The sequence below is a fragment of the Lissotriton vulgaris genome, chromosome 5, assembly GCF_964263255.1.
Source record: "Lissotriton vulgaris chromosome 5, aLisVul1.2, whole genome shotgun sequence".
Classification (NCBI taxonomy): Eukaryota; Metazoa; Chordata; class Amphibia; order Caudata; family Salamandridae; genus Lissotriton; species Lissotriton vulgaris.
In genome coordinates, this window is record NC_141693.1 from 1,505,184,641 (window position 1) to 1,505,202,551 (window position 17,911).

General features: G+C 43.1%; 1 long non-coding RNA gene across 1 annotated transcript; it reads right to left on the bottom strand.

The window, feature by feature from the left end:
- Positions 1-2,637: 2,637 nt before the first annotated feature.
- Positions 2,638-17,614, bottom strand: LOC147712871 (uncharacterized). The gene is made up of 2 exons (XR_015296028.1): positions 13,082-17,614; positions 2,638-13,029 (listed from the first exon to the last, which is right to left on the bottom strand). It is a non-coding gene; the product is annotated as an uncharacterized LOC147712871 (long non-coding RNA).
- Between the last annotated feature and the right edge of the window lie 297 nt (positions 17,615-17,911).

Genomic DNA, 17,911 nt, shown 5'->3' on the forward strand with positions numbered 1-17,911 from the left:
CAGTGAAAACTGACCCTTTTTTTTTTTTGCAAAGTGCTTATCTGTAGATTATGAACCCTAGCTCTTTGGGCACCTATACATTTTTGTGTTGAATCACCGTGCTGGCACAAATGTCCTAACCCACAGCGTTCCCCCCAGTCTTCAGAGTAAAATGATTCCTCACTTGTGTGGGTGTCCAATGCAGAATTGGCTAAAAATGTATTTGAAAAAAAATGTGCCCTTCGATTTCTTGGTGCTATGTTTTTGCAAATCCCACACATGTGAGGTATCATTTTACTCTGGAGACTGAGAGGAACGCTGTGGAGTAGGACATCTGTGCCGGCAAAGTGATTCCACCCAAAAATATGTAGAAAATTTGTTTTTTTCAGCTAAATTAGAAGTTTGCAGTGGATTCTGGGTAGGGAAACGATGCGGGATCCACACAAGCCATACCTACCCGGACTCCGCCGGGTCTCTAGTTTTCAGAAATGCGCGGGTTTGGTCGTTTCCCTAGATGGCTACCAACCCCAAAAGGGCAGAAAGACTGTCGCTATGTTTGTGGGTGGGTGGGGACAGTGTGATGCCCATTCTGGGCAGCCCCCACCCACCCCTATGTATAAAAAAGCCAGCATAATCGCTGTCGCCTAGTGGGCATTCTGCACCCCCCCCCCCCGAAAGACTGGCATTTTTTGGGGGGTGAGGGGAGTAGGCATACCCATTCTGGGCAGCCCCACCCACCCTTATGTATAAAAAAGGCCAGCATAATCACCCCCACAAGCACCAACACATTGAAACTGAAACCAAGTTCCAGTTCCGTTTTCAATGTAATGACAACAGCGCACTATACACACGATCGTCATTACATTGAAAATCACCAAAGGGCATCAAGAGGTTGGGAAGCTCTTCTCCTCCTCCTCCGGAGGCCGAAGAAAAAATAGGAAATCCCTCGGCTGTTTGCATCAGAGGGATGTACTGTCCCTGTCCTCATGACTTAATGGTTCACTGGTACTCATGACAACCATTTCGTCGTGAGCACCGAAGGGGTTAAGCTACCAAACTCCTGCATGGTGTAGAATTTTTGAGGGCGTACATCTGATTATTTGACGGAGTGCTTACACAGTGATACATTCATAGCCACGAAGATCTATGATGTAATAATGTGCTACATCACTAAATACTTCTAAGGTCCCAAAAGCGAGACCGATTGCTTTGCAAACGCTTGTTTCATTATCCTTCTCCCATCTTTGCGGGGCATTCAGCACAGTATTTTGCTGCTATTATAACAGCTGTGCCTTAGAAGTTAATTTTAATTTACCATCTATTACATTATAATTGCAGTTATGTTCCATTATCTGTATTGCTGAACCTCTTCTTTTCTGAAACAAGCCATATGCTATCCATGAAGGCAAGGAAATTCTTCAAACCTTTTTACCCAACTCAGATAAATAAACCGCTCTTTTTCAGTACACAACTAGGTCTGTTGGTATTTTGTGCATGTAGAGCACCAGGAAAACTCTGAGGGGGAGTGTGATCAGGTTTTTTGAGCTAGGAACATGCTATGGAAACATGGGAAGCAGTAGTAATTTGACACCTTTCAGATCCCCATTAAGGCCTAGGTTTGCAGATGTAGAGATGCACTTAACAAAGGCCGCCCCCTACAACTAAATAATAGAGGCTTTGGAATTTTGGCTTTAGGAGGTCCCTATTGTCATGGCAGGAGGGAATGTAGGTTTAGAAATAGAATCAAAAGTGAAGCAGCCTCTACATTTTCAGTAGGAGAGGTTATGGTGGTATATCTAAAGGAAGGCAGGACGAGAGGAGAGGCAGGCTACGTGTGGCACACCGCACACGGAACTCACCACAAAAATCTTGGGGCACCCCTGCCTTGACCTAAGGCACATTATGGCATATGAGTAGTAGTTGATTTATGGCTACCTACTGGGGAGAGCATAATATAGATACTTAGGCTCCAATGCGGCATATCCAGGGATTCAGTAAAACAACACTCTAGACACCCACTCAGAAAGAGGGTTTCGGAACACAATTTTTGGTCCTGAAGAAACGCTCAGGATCCGGTATTGGACCAACAAAGCATGAAACACGTTGACCTGAATAGTGAAACTTCGACAGTTCACTACATCACATTCATTGAGTAGTGGCACTTCCTAACTCAGCGCACACTACCCATACCTAGTTTTTAACCTTACCCAAGGATCTTTGAATAAAGTTTGATTGAATTTCCTTGAGGTCCTTTTAGATCACACTCTCCACCTCGAATATAGAGCCCCCCAGAACCATAGATTTCAACCAGTTACTTCTTCACTTTTTTTTTAACTTGGGAACAAGTACCCACATTGATTATACATTTCCTATCATTCAAAATCAGGATCACAGGTACTGGACCTTTATCTTGCTCCTAGTCCCCACCTTTGTGATTACTGGTATATCTACACACACAGCACCCCTGCATTCTCAGTTGGAAGCGCTATGGTATAGCGAGTGCACTAGCTCTAGTCAGCCCAACTTTTTGGCGGAACAGGATGCATGGGATAATCAATTCAATCCAGTCTCTCAAGCTTCTTAAAAAGGCAGCTAGTTTTTATACCATGGGTAGAACAATAGCAAACAAACTGAGTAATAACTCAAATGACACACTGACATATTACATAATGTTTATTTCATTGACACCCCAGTGACATCACAGATTCCCTGCCGCGGGGCACTGGTAAGGAATCTTTCCATTTACATCAGCATAGAATTATAGAGGTACGGAATGGATAAGTTACCCGTGGAGGGGCACAAGGAGCTTGAGATGCAACAAACATGGTGGAGTTGGAGCTTGCTCTAGCCCCGGCCACGCGCAATAGAAAAATACTCAACACCAAAGGACACAAAACCACGGAAAGGTACAACAGAGTCCGAAGTATTAGCAGCTAGAAATTAAAAGACAATCCCAGGTGCCTCACTCAGCAAAGTTGCTTTGGGCCCTGTAAAATATTTGTTTCATGGGGACTGACCATTTTCTTACATCCCATGCTAAAGCAATGCATTACGAGTGGAGACTGCACCTTCTCAGTTAGGCTGATGAAACTTTGGAAGGGTTAGAGGTCTGAAGTGAATGCAGCTCTCTCTACACGCATAACAGAGCAGTGGGATGAATAAAAGGCCTTTACAGGGTGTGACAAAAATCCGGCAGTAAATAAAGTGCTCCCTAGGTGTGCAGTTAGGCTCTGGGGTGACTATGATTAGAATAAAGAGAATTCGGGGAGTTGAGACAGCGCTGTCAGACAGAACACCACCACCTACAAGTTTTAGCAGCAATATGGGGAAAATAAAGTCATCTGTTCAGAGAATAAACAAGCCTTCTCCATCAGTAATCAGAACTCTGGGTTAAATATAGACTTCTCCAGGTGTGAAGCTGAGATGGATATATTATAAGTGTATGGTAGAACACCATGGTGAATGAAGCCCTCTCGAGGTATGAAACTGGGAGAAAATGTAAACCTCTATGGGTGTTAAATAGAGCTTTGGGGAGAACCTCTGGGGAGAAATGAGCTAGCACAGAAGATCTTGAGAGACTAAAGCATTCTGTCTGTGCATAAGCAGATTCTAGGAAAATTAAATCACCCGCTCTGAAAAGAAAATAGCCTTCTCCATTAGCTGGCTAGAACCTTGAGTTGAATACAGCCGTGTTCGGATGAGAGAACGGGCTCTGGGGAAAATACAGGTCACATGAGGCAAAATACTAAGTTTGATAAAACTACCTTTACCTTCAGGTAAGAGGCCAAGCTCTGGGACAAACACAGGCATCACAGGTGTATGCAGGTGTTCCCTCCGAATGTTGGTGGTACTCTGGTGGAATATTTGACTCTTTTTTGGTGGTGTTGGTTTGGGTAGCGAACACAGTGACATAATTATTTAGTTGAATAATGCAATTTGCCAATTTAAGACTAAGGAATGGTAAAATACATACTCCTTAGATAGGAAGGAAATGTTCCTGCATAAATGTAGCCTGTTCTGGGTTTAAGAACACTTCTCATACAGATAAACCTCTCTGGGTGTTTGTGGAGCTATCGGAAAAACGCTCTACTCAAGGTTGTGTGGCCAAAGCTATAGAATGAATACAGCATCCCCATGATGTTTGACAAAGCTATGGGGTTAATGCTACAGTCTTTGGGTGTAGCGAAAAGTTCTAGAAAGAATGCAGCCCTATTCAGAGTTGGATGAGAGCTTAGCGTAAAATACAGCCTTGGTTTGTAAGAGGAATGGGGCTCTGGGCTGTTAGGGAACCACAGGGGGCCTGCGATTCCAATTTCAGAGGTAAAAGCGATAACTGGCTCCCCTAAACTCTCAGTGTGTGACAGAGGAAGGCCTGGATTAAGTGGGATGAAGAACTCCTTCCTCCAGGGTGGGCTTAGCTTAGCTGGGGCGTTCAAGAGAAACAATAATAGTCCTCTTTCGTATGGGGTCGAGGATGCTTTGTGGAGACAGGTATACAGGGAACCTCCTCTAGTGTGACAGGTGGGGTTATGGGACATGGAGCAGTGGGCAGAGAACAGAAGTAAGCACCCCCAATGGGCTAGACAGAGCCCTCTGAAGTTACCAAGGACTGCACTGGTACCTTCCCGTAATTGGCACAGAACGTAGTAAAGTTTATAATATACCAAATACCATTCAGGTAAGGCCTGTGTCTTAGGTTTGAGACTTCCTCCTGCGGCCTGAGTGGCTGAAAGTTGGACAACTACCACAGTGATGCTGGGGCTGCAGATGTCCCATCCATGTGTTGAGTAAATGTTTGGATAAACATTTCCAAGGACCCAATCCAAACATAGTAGTCAACCAAGAAAACGTCACAGTGGAAATGTTTGAAGGTACCCTGCGATACTCGACTGATTGTCCATGGGTCACTGCTCAAGTTCCCGCCACCCCAGTAAAGAAGTGGATTGGAGGATACTAAGGGTATGGGGTGACTACCAACTGGGACACAAACAGAATACAATACAGATTAACACAAATCCCAGGGAAAGGACAGCGGGTACCAGACACCGAATAAGAGGCCTCAATCTGAGGTAAATATGCTCTGCACATTCAACACTAGTCCCCCATGTTTTTCAGGTGCAATGGGTGACTGTATTCACACACCAACACATCAGCACATAGTTGTCTCAATACATTCAGAGATCTGAACAGCCAGCTATATCATCTTTTGTCACAATGCATTCCCTGGCAAATCAGGAGGATGGAAGAAGGGAGGAAAATGGGGGTTGGGTGACTTCTTACCTTTTCAGAGGAGGGTTAATCATGAATATTTTAACCCTTTTGAGATACGAGAGGATATTTGCTTGGATTCAGGAGAAAGGTGCTCAAGGAGGTTTGGGAAAAGGGATGCTCTGCAGATGTCAAGAAAGGAGGTGCTATGGAAGTTAGGAGACAAAAACCTAATTGAAGAACGGACAGTAAAAGGCAGGCCTATGGTGATCAGAAGTTTTTACAAAGGGGACTGGGAGATGGTGGAAGGGCTTTGGGGGGAGGGGATGGGGAAAGCTTCCTGCTGGGCACAGGAGTGCTTAACTGCTTTCCAGGACAACCAAGTGGCGCATTAATGCTACATTCATGTCACACACAAATCCACCCAGAACTTTCACACACACAATATGAAAGATTTGGCACTAGTCCTTCAAGTAAGAAAAAGAAAATCTGAGAAAAATTCTAGAGGGAGGAAGCACCCAACATTATGTCATCATGCTCCTGTTCTGGTGACCACCTAACCAAACTGGTGTCCTTTCTTCTACTCTGGGTCCTTAAAATGCTCAGCTATTTACATTCTGAGGGAGACATACATTGCTCAGGTATATCCTACCTTCTCTCAGGGTTCACCCACAATGCATTCTCAAACTAGTGTCACAGAATCTTACAATGCCCAATAGTGTCTTACATTTTGTGTGAGATATCCACACTGTTTAAAGCCCCATTATAAAGCTTTTCAAACCTTCTTTGCAGGACCCGGTGTTACTTAGGAGGGTAGCCTTCCTGTCAGAGATATCCTGTCCCTTTTCACTGGAAGGCTGCACTACTTAACTCAAACATCTTTCCTGCTGAACATTTAAAGTAAACTCTTCTGATTTTGTATATTGTAACAGGCAACCCAACCTCCGTGGTCCTGCCATACCAACCAAGACATCACTTCTTGCAAACAAACACAAAATATGCCACTTCCTGAAAAGACACACTCTTGCACCACCTCAGAATGGTCACGTTTTGCAAACAACTTCAAAATCTCATACCTCTTACCTAAAATGTTTCAGATATTCATAGTTGGTTGAAAATCAAAACCCATATAAAGGACAACTTGGCACCATCTATCATTTCCGGAGTGGAAGAGCTAATAATTTAACTCTTATTAATCAAGCAAAACCTTTGAATGGTCTTTAGATTGCAATGCTCAGGCCTGGCACATGAACCCTTGACCTACCTCAGTACAACTTAAAATCTGTGTGCGGGTTAACAATCGGCCCTCGTGCTTGCACAGGAGCAACAGACATCTTAAAATTGTTTTCATCACTATTACCAGTCACTTTTAATCCTGTTATTGACATCGAATAGATGGAAGGCTGAATAAACCAGCAGATTATACAGATCTCTGAAGCTGTTGCATTAATCCACTTGGAAACACTGAACCCAAATATTTGTCAAGCTCATTACACTTGAATCAGTGTCTCTAGAGGGATCCTGCAGCATCTACAGAAGCAGTCCCAATGCACTGAAATGTTGGAGCCTTTGGAGACCAACTTAAGACTGAATTACGCAGCGCACAGAAGCTGAAGATGCAGCTACACCTGTACGTGATCACAAGTCTTACTCCAAAAGGCATGATCCATCCTACTGTGTACCAGCAAAAAGTCAACAAAAAAAAATGTGAGAAAAAAGAAAGTTGAATACCTGTAAATAATAGTGTGCATTATGAACTCACTTTGCACTATCTCAACATCTAATGGTTATATCAGGAACCCTGTGCAAAGAGTTTTTTCCCCCCTCGGAAAGAAAAACTAGTTCAGTCTCGAGGGTATGCTTGTAATCGGCCCCAGTGCACTATATCGAATGGAGTCCGACAAAGCTCTTTGAATTGCCACAGTCTTCAGATTATTTTATCTTTTACTGAATGTGGAACAGTCTCACTCGCAATGTTTGCATCCTAACCTCAGAAGTTAAGGAAGTAACATGCAACTTCATAACAATTATGTACGTCAATACTATTTTACCAAACAACTGGTAAGCGCCTTTCCTATATCACATGGTTAGGATTCGGCAGCAAGTAGTACTTCTTCAGAGGTCAGGGCATAAGGCAGTCCTCTATACATTGCACAGAAACAACTTCCTGCATCCAGTGCTGGGTGACTACACTGTTTATCTTCATTAGAGGTGTATTTAAAATGAGCAGCACATTGCCGCTTTTCCAGGCACAGTACATTGTGAGTAAATTCTGTTCACAGAGACTCTAAACACGCTACAGTTAGTGTTTAGAAATGCTATCTTTTGAAATTTCATTGAAGCAAAAACCTTTGGTCTGTTTTTAGTTGCCAGTCCTATTGAGAAAGTGACTTAGGTTCTCAGCTGGAATCTAACAAGCAGAGTTTTCTGTGATGGGAATCTGACAATGTAATAATTTGACACTACCTTATCTCTAGAGGGACTATGATTGTCAGCCATTTGAAGAAAGCCCACAGCATTGCCATTTCGGCAAGATATGTATATCAAGGAGTACTTCTCTTTGCTTTGAGGCATAACATGCATAATGAAGGAAGCAACTTGCTCATAAAGCAAATGCTTCAATAAATAATCATAGAAAAGGCAGCCAATATCGCCCTCTACCAAAACCAGTTGAAAGAGACGTTCCACTTCATGGTGGTGTTAGCCTTCCAAATTCAGAGGATGATCACTCTATACAATTTTGAAACAATCACATTTTTTGACCTCAGGTTGGAGTGTCACTCTTTGTGGCTAGCATTCCCTTAATCACAGATAACGTCTCATGTAAGCACAGGGAAACCTCAATCAGTTTAAAAACATATACTCCTGCCATCTTGTGTAAGACTCTAACATGTGCAACTTATTTTCTTCGAAAGATTCTTTGAGTCATGAGGTATGGCGACTACCTATTACTGGTAATGCACATGGGCATCAGCTCCATTGTTAGATTGCTTCTCTCCACGGAGGGCAAGGATAGGAATGGAGCATAGAGATACAGAATAAGGTGACCATGCAGCAAGCGAAGAAAGAATGGCTTCTACAACAACCAAAGGCTTCCAGAGAGTGTAAGCGCATGTAAATTCACAGCACTACATGCCACAAACATATGCTTATAGGCTACTTAACATTTTCCATTTGTGGGATGTTTTTGGAGTAGATACACATGCATTGCATAGACTGCAAAGCAATTCTCCCCTAAGCAATGACTAAACAGAGGTCCATATGGAGATTAGTTTGGCCTATGTTAGCTTGTTGGCGTGCTAAGACATGCGCACAGTAATTTTTGGTGAAGTGTGTGGTGTGGACCAGGTAGCTGCTTTGCCGATGTCCGCTATAGAGATGTTACCTAAGCAAGACATAGCCTTTTTGCGAGTAGAATGAGGTATAGGAGCAACAGGCAAAGACAATTTAGTGCGAGTCTAACAGGTGTGGATACATTTGGTCCACCAATGTGCTATTCCCACTTTAGAGATAGGTCAGCCTTTCTGTGGTTTAGAAAAAGAGACAGTTGTATTTATTTTGTTCAGTCAATGTAATTCAGGGGGCCCTTTTGAAATCTAGTGTTTTAAGAGCCCTCTCTGCCATGGACTCTGGATGTGGGAAGAGCACTTGCAGTTCAATAGTTTGATGGAGGTAGAAAGTAGAGACCACCTTGCAGAGAAATGTAGGGTTTGTCCTAAGGACTACCTATCTGCACAAACTTAGTAGAAGGGTTCTTGAAGGGCTTGTGCCTGAAGTTCACTCACACGCCTGAGAGAGGTGATGGCCACTAGGAAGGCTACCTTACATGTGGTTCAAAAAGAGGGCCCATAAGTCTGGTGAGAACCATGTTGAGATTCCACACAGGAGCTGGGGGCTCCCTGGGAGGAATTACTCTTTTGAATCCCTCCACGAAGGCCCTAATGACAGACTGTAAAGTGAAGTGTGATACCTGTTCTGAAGGTAGGCAGCGGCGGCCAAGTGAAGCCTAATAGAAGTATAAACAAGGCCTGACTTTTTCAGGTGAAGCAGATAACAGACAATATCTTTGACTGCTGCATTAAGAGGGTTTATGGGCCTGGGACTGCAGTAGTGCACAAACCTTTTCCATTATGCTACATCACAGACTCTTGTTGTAGGACTGCATGCTTCTTTGAGGATGATCCTACACTTTGGAGTCAAGTTGAGGTAGCCAAATTCTAAGACCTCAGGAGCCAAATCGCAAGATTTACCTGCTTGGGATTCGGGTGTCTGAGCAGTCCATAGATTTGCGTGACAAGGTCATGCAAGTCAGGCAACTTCTCGTGGGGCACCAGGATGAGGTCGAGTGGAGTAATAAATGAGGGCTGCCTGGCCTAGGTGGCTGCCACTAGGATGAGTGTGAATGATGTTTGCCGAATTCTCAGAACGGAAGAAGTGGGAAATGTTGTAACGCATAGGTAAACATCCCTGACCAATTAATCGATAGTGTATTGACCCACATCTGTGGATGTGGATACCTGGATGCATGCTTGGGTGTATTCAGCAGTGCCAAAGAGGTCTATGTTGAGGAAACCCCCAACAACAAAAGTACAGGTGTAAGACTTGGAGTTCCCACTCGTGGACTTGTTCAGAGCAGGTCTTCAAGGTCGTTGTCCACTCCTAGTAGATATTCTGCTAGTAGATGGACTTTGGGATAGAGTGCCTGCCGCCAAATGTCCTGAGCCAACGCAGGCAACTGTGGGGAATGAGTGTCTCCCTCCTTCTGTAAGTATCACATGGCAGTCTGTTGTCTGTGCGGATGAGGATTAACTTGTACTGATCATGAGTGAGGAATGGATTGAATGCTACATGGACGGCAAGCAGTTCCATTTAGCTGATGTGGAGAATCCGTTGATGGAGTGTCCATGTACCCTGAACAGTCAAGTTTTTGACGTGTGCCCTCCATCCGGTGAGGGCAGAGTCTGTTAGGATGGTCACTTGTGGGAATGGGTCAAGAAAGCGCCAGCCTTGTAACAGATTGGTGCTGTTCCACCACTGTAGACAGCAAGAAGTGCGGGCAGAGATAAACACCCGATCCTCCCAGCGACCCTTTGTTTGTGACCACAGTGCAGCTAGTCATTCCTGCTACAGACGCATCTGTAATCTGGCATGGGGATCTATGGCAATACAGGAGGCCATCATGCCAAGAAGAAGCATTACCACCCTTACCGTTAGTTGGCCATTTGGCTGAAAGAGGCAGCAAAGTTTGGAAAGCTTGGATCCGTACTGGGCTGGGATACGCTAAGCTTTCCCAGTGAGTGAATTAAAAACTGCCCCAAGAAGGGCTAGATCTGGATGTGGCACTGCCTGCAAAGCTCAAATCATGTAACAGGTTGATGGTGAATTGGATTGTGCCAGACAATAGTGTTGGGTTGCACTCTTGATCAGCGAGTCGTCCAAGTATAGGAAGATGTGAATGCCATTTTTACGGAGGTGAGCGGTGACCAGGGTAAGACACTTTGTGAACACCCTTGGGGTAGTGGTTACCTCGAAGGGCAGCAGTTTGAACTTGTAATGCTGACCACTTATCACAAACCTGAGGTACCAGCGATGTGCAGGGTGGATCGGGATGCAGAAGTAGGCCTCCTTTAGGTCAAAAGTGGTCACAAAGTCACCTTGTTGCAGTAGAAGGATAACATCCTGGAGTGTTACCATGTGGAAGTGTCTGACAGGATGTATTCATTGAGAGTCCTGAAGTAGAGCATGGGAATGAAAGACCTTTTCTTTTTGGGGATGAGGAAGTACAAGGAGTACACTCCCTTGTTGCGGTGGTGGAGCACACTAGTTCTATGGCACCTTTGCAATTGAGTGCCTCTACTTTCTCCTGAAGGATGCACTGGTGTTTCTGGGAGTGTCTCTGCAGGGGGGGGGGGGGGGGGGGGTGAGGTTTGGTGGGGTTGAGGAGAGTTCAAAGCAATATCCCTAATTGATGATGGAAACGACCCACTGATCATACATGATCACCTGCAGTCTACCCCCGACAGGTGTAGAGTGATCGAGGGGAAAGGGAGTCGCTGCTTAGTGGCGATGACTGACTTAGCTGCTGCATCTCCACATCTGCCTGTAGAGTTACTGCCCAGCATGTGAATCTATAGCTACACATACCACGAGCTTAAGGTTACTGCAGTGTGAGCGGCTTGATCTAGTGAATTGCATGTTGCGATAGCATTTATGGAAATATACAGGCAGGTGACCCTACCAATGTATTAAGAGACCATTCGCCAATTTGCTCTTATATTGAAACCTAGATTTCATATACTGGCATGCCTGAATTTCAATGCTGCAAAGATAACTATATTTTTAATTTGGTCTCCCCTCACTTGTGCTACAGTTTCAAAGTGTGGGAAGCTGTCAGTCATTTTCTAGACTGCATATATGAAAACGCTTCTCTGTAGTACTCGGCACTCCAATGTATGGGCTTTTCTAAACTGCTCTACTAAACAAAATACATTGCTTTCGTCTGATGGTAACAGTCATTCTCCATAAGTCTATTACTGCTCCTAAAGGCTTGCTCTGTGGTGACATTTTGATGTTCATTGAGAAACCCTAGGAATGCAGCAAATTGATCACCTATGCAAATGATGCTTCAGATCTTACACTTACCGCCACTGGTGATTTTGATTAATGCAGGACCATGGACTCATTGCAGTATAGCTTAACATTTCTGTTTTTGTACAGTGGATTATAAGACAAGTATCTTGTAAATTGATCACTGCCTTGTATTTTGACTGCATCAGAGGTTGTCACATGTCCTGCTGAAATGGCATTCGAAAATGCACTCACAGGCGTTTTAACACCCAGGCTGATTTTGTTCACTAATTTGAGCAAGGATCTTTGTTCATTATTTTCAAATTGCAGGCTTTGGCAATAGCCCATGGAGGAGGGGAGTATAATCTGGATCGAAAACACACGAGTAACGTTTTCCCCTTTTTTATAACCTAGGACCCTGAAAGAAAGTTATTAGACTTACAGAGCTGCTAGAATTTTAAGGAAATTCGCCCCACTTCAGAATTTTCTTGAGTCTGCTAAGTTTTGCCTGGCATAGATGTAAAGGACCTCCATGACTGCTTTGCGACTATAAATGCCTGGAAAATGTCTGCGGAGAACAGGAAGGAATTGTAGAGCGAGCCATGGACAGTTGGGACCAGTTTACTCAAAGGTAAGCAGGAATGCATAAGGCCATGCTCCTTGTGATGAGTTGCGTAACAGGAAAAATTCAAGTGCGTAGAATTATTTTATTTTTTTACTGAAAGGATTTGTGGAAAAAAAGACAATCATTTATATGAAATGTCAAGATCATTTTTCAAGGCAGATATTGCTGCTGTGGAAGACTGAATAGGTGCCAATTTGAACAAGGCCTGAATTCACCAAAACGTCAGGCCGAATAATGGCTACTAATAATATTGACTTGTGAATACTTTCAAAGTTAGTACCCAATAATTTAGAGATGAAGATGGCTCCTAAGAAGAAGGTGAGCACTGCACTAATGGATATAAAGTAAATAAACTTTTCCAAAAAGTACTTTCATCAGCAGAATGTTTAAAAATAAGAAGAAAAAACGTTTCCCAGACGAATACTGTATTTTACAATGGCCAAAGACTTTAGCTTACTGGAAGAGATTTTTTTAGTCCAGCCTTGCCTAAATAAGGACGGAAATGTATTATCAGCTCTTTCTGGCATATTATTGGCCCAATGCACTGGCCATACAGCTGGTATTAAGAAGGCAAAATGCAAAGTTAAGAGATACCAGGGTGGGGTACCCAACTACTACTTCTGAAGCTGAGATCTAGTTCGCATAGCAGACTTTAAAGCTCTTCTTAAAGAGTAAGGGCTTGAATGCAGCACTGATGAGCACATGCAAGAGGAGCGAGTACCATCCTGATCCCTGTACTTCAGCAGGGCCTTAGGCAAGATGGGAAGGCACAACGAGAAAGACATGACCAGATGATGAAATGTCATTCTCCTTGGAACTGGGGTCCAGTTAACACATCACAAAGTCTCAGCATTTTTTGTTGTTGCAAGTTCACTAGAATGAAAAATTTCCTGAGAACTTAGTTGCAGATGACCGGTGTGGGACAATATCCCTGAGCAAAGATCAAGATTCAGACTGCTTCTGCCTCTTAAGTGGATTGTTAGATTCCTTTCCACCTCACTAGTTGAGGTATTACACAGGAAGGATAATTGTTTGAATAAGAGCCTAGCTTATGGAGGCAAAGAACTGGTTCAGGGTCACGTGACATCCTTAGCAAACAATAAGTTTTCCCTTACCATTAAAAACATCTATGAATATTTAATGATTTCGTAATGTCTTATTGGTTTTCTTTCCATGATCTTGCCACCAGGTGCCAAAATCGAATACAGCTTCCATAGCTGTTAATTCAGAGCTTGGATATCAAAACAAGGCAGGCATGTGTTATCCAACACGTCCTCTTTGTTGCATGTACAGTTGTACACGCCTGTTCATTTTATCACAAAACGTGTCAATCACGGTCTATAGATAACGGGGTCAAGATTACCAATTTGGAGTAACAATCAGGGTATTTCCTGGCTCTTTCATATTCACAACCATGTTGGTAGACTCCTTAGCATTTTAATATCAGAAAAAGTGGTGGTAAAGGCAGCATTGGCAGTCTAGGTCTAAACACACATCTTCTGCTAGACTTCATGGGAAAATTTAAGATGGGGAAGAAGCTCCGAAAGTGTATGAAGTAGCCCATGCATCCAGACAGCATATATTTCTCATAGGTACCTGCCTGGAGAATGTTACCAATGTCACATTTGCCCTGTGGAGCATGTCTGGACACTGAAGTTGATCTCAATAGAGGGTATATCATCGAGTGATACAGGTTACGCATCTGGTGATGGCGTCTCTTTAGCTGAGAAGGTATGGGCACACGTTAAACAGTCAGAAGAACAATATTCTCATTTATATGGAATTTCAACACTGACTTTGGAACAAAGATAGTAACTGATGTCAGTATCACTTTGTTCTTATGGAAAACTATTAAATGTTTGGAGATGTAAAAGCTTGCAGGTCACTTGTGTGCTTGGCTGATGTTTCAGTAACCAAGAAAGGAGGCTTTAATATGAGACAATTGATCTCACATGAAGCCAATGCTTAAAAAGTTTATTTTTTTACAACAGTGCATGAAAAGTCAGTTTCAGATCCAAGAAGACAGGGGCACCTGCCCAAACAAAAGACACTAATAGCCCATGCTGCTTCGTTATCTAATTCTTTCTGAGCTATCAGACTGGATGTGTAAAAAATTGTAACAGCCTCACAAGTCACCAACCTGAGGTGGAGTCCGCAGACATCTACACAACTCCCCCAGAAATTAAAAACATCTCTTATAAAGGGTACCCAGAAGTTGGTGACACCAGTGCTATTTTTCCATAACTGTGACACAGAATCCAGAGTCCCCAGTTTACTTTACCGTTTTGTCAAACGTTAAGCTTGACATTCATGGTAAATATACAATATTCAATATGCAAGGGGCTTTGGAACAGCCTCCTTCTGCAAAACCCTTCTTTAGCTCCGGAAACTTCAGCCACTGGCTTGAGACACTGTCAATCACATCTTGGATCAGCCCACATGAGTATTTTAGTTCACTGTTTTTCTGTTGGATGTCTGGATGTGCCCTTCCGCTTCCACTGGAATGCATTAGGGCTATTTTACCACTGAAATCAGTTGGTGAGTGGCCCGATAACACAAGGGAGTGAGCACTGACATAAGTGTCTTAGAATTGTTTTATTTCCTGTAGCATATATTTTTCAAATACTTTTAACTGTGCTTTAGTACAACAGTTTTAACAATCCGCAGCCATACAAATGTCATCCCTATTTGTTTTTTTTAGAAACTGTCTACCAACATCTTAGGAATGGTTTTTTAGGGAGAGTCCTCTAAAATGTTGTGGTTTGAAGCCCTGAACTGAAAGCTGTTGATTGACATTGGTCACAAATCTGAGAGTACTAATGTTGTATAAGGAAATCCCATGTCCCCATGTTTTGATTGTATGTGCCATCATGAATCTAAAGGCAATTCAAGAGATGAAGGCTAAATCAGACGGTTGCCTCCGGGAAGCAACAGAAAGGATTTGCACCCACTCCCATTCGTGGACTGTTCCTGTGTCAAGAAAATATAAGAAATATCTGAGATCACCTTCATGTCAAAGTAAGAAGAGGAAGGTCAACCAAAGAGAATTTTTCAACCTGAGAAACAGATGCCAATTTTGGAGCCCTTGTGTAGACCTGATTTGCTTACTATTAGCTCTACTGTGGAACAATTTTAGGCCTTTGAAAGGCAATGTTGCAGATATTTGGTATTGCTCTTCCTAATGAGGCCTGGGTGAAAATTCTGCAGAAACTAGTTTGCAGTAATTTGCTCCACTTTGTGAAATTCCACACAAATTTGCATTCTCACAGTTTCAGAAAAATTTTGTGAACATTTAGGTGTTTTATGAACCATCACAAAATGTGGAAACATTCACAAACTTGTGTGTTTCCTGGCTTATATTTGGTGCATTACTTCTTTTGCATAGAGAGAGGAAAAAAAAAGACTTGCTCCAGCTTATCCCTTATGTCTCCGTTTTACCTATTGTAGTCCCTAAAAAGAAGTCAGACTGTGGAGATTACAAAAGCCTCATGCTACTCTGCCAATTACTATGCAAGTATCATTTTTGGCCTTCAATGTACCTTTGGCAGGTATAGGCTCTCTGCAGTGGTGAAAAAAGCAGCCTATCAAGATTCTAATAAGTTCCATACATTGGGTTCCAAGACATTCATTTAAAGACTTTCTGTCTAGTAAACAGCCCTCAGAGAGTCTGTTCCCTTCAATGAGGCACTAATCATTCAGGAACCGCCATCCTGGCACAAAACTCAGACTAGTCCTGCAGTGTCTAAGGTGGCCACTCATAAATATAGACCTGCCCAGTAAGATTATCCTTTGGCGTCTAACATGACGCATGAAAGCCATTTGTAAAGGCCGCCGTGTCAAAGCTAAAGACAAAATAATTCTTTCAATTTGCCTGGCGAGAGTACCTAAAAGACTGCTATTTGTGAGATACAAGATTTTTGCAGGAGGCACTGCTGTGCTGAACTCCTCCCATGCTGGCTGCCCTTTGCCCATTACAATCATGCTCTCTGGAAAATGGCGGCACCTGCAGAGCATATCAAAGCCTACCCATGCTAGGAAGGTTCCAAGCATTCTATAGTCAGGTTTGGGTTCGGTTTACTCTACGGTGTACTGTATGGGGTCAGTAGTTGTTTCACACAGACATTCATCGATACGTATGACAAATGTATCAGAGGCTATTTAATCTCAGTTGTTGATCATGCCACTTGATGACAATCATTTATATGGGGAGAAGTCAGATGCATCAGTGGAGAGGGCAGCTAGAGAAAGACGCCTTGAGGAGCTTTCTGGTTTCCCTCTACATAGAAGACATTCCAACACCAACATTGGAATTAGCCATCAGTTTGGTTTGTGTCCGCAGCAGCAAATGATTCAGCATTAGCAACAGCCTAGTTGCTCTTTTTAGAGGCAGGGTGTCAGCAGAATGCTTCATTCTATTCCTTTAACCCTGCTTGCAAAGCCTCTTTCACATTATTCTGTAGCATCACGAGAAACCAGCCAGGTGTCGGCTGGCAGGTCTTCTGGGTCAGTGGCAGAATATAACCTCAGACCAATGAGTCCTGCAAATGATTGCCAGAGATTATTCTGTGCCATTCGTAAAAAAGACCCCTTCAATGCCCCAACTTTTATGCCCCCATTCCCCCACCCTTAAAGAAATATTTTTATGAAGAAACAGAAAGAGACTTTGGTGAAAGAGGCCTTTGAAAGGTTTCCTTATTCTCACTAAGGGCCCTTTGCTATTCTTAGTTCAAGACAATCCCCAAGTGGGGAAGAGGCCTATTTTGAAACAGAGGTTCATTGAAAAACAATTCTTAGGAAAGAGAAATTCAAGATTATCACGCTACTTCACATATATTTATTGTCCAGATTGGCTAGTCTCATTGGATCAGTAGGATTCTTTATTTGGAGGTTCTGAATGCCCTTTGCACAGGAAGTTGTTTTTAATTAACTGGGTGCGGGGAGGGCAGGGGAAGAAATTACCTGCACTTGGAAAACTGCCTGCTTTAAGTATTTTCATATCAGATGGCGCTACTCTTTGAAATTATTCTGTTTTTTCCGGGATTTGTTAAAAGGAAAATGCTACTTACCGGTATGCATCTGTTCTTGGCATGTAGAGCTGCAGAGTTGTACACTATGCATAGATCGCTGGGCCCGGATGTTTGCAGTTTGTTGTTGTCCTGAAAAGTTCTTTGGAAGTCACAAGATAGGTGACTCCTCCTTAGGACCACATTGCGCATGGGCATCGGCTCCCTCCCCAGATTGTTTTTCGCCATTAGGGAAATGATGAACTGTGCAAGTACAGGAAGGATGCCCGTGTAATTTGTATCTAATTAAGATAATACTGGAACAGACAAGGGTAGCCGGGGAGGGGGTGGGCGTGTACAACTCTGCAGCTCTACATGCCAAGAACAGATGCATACTGGTAATTAGCAATTTCCGTTCGAGGCATATGAGCTGCAGATTGTACATTATGCATAGATTATATAGCAGTATCCACCCTTAGCGGCGACCACCCCTATCTGTTGCAGTAGTTGGGAATAATGTTTTGAGAAC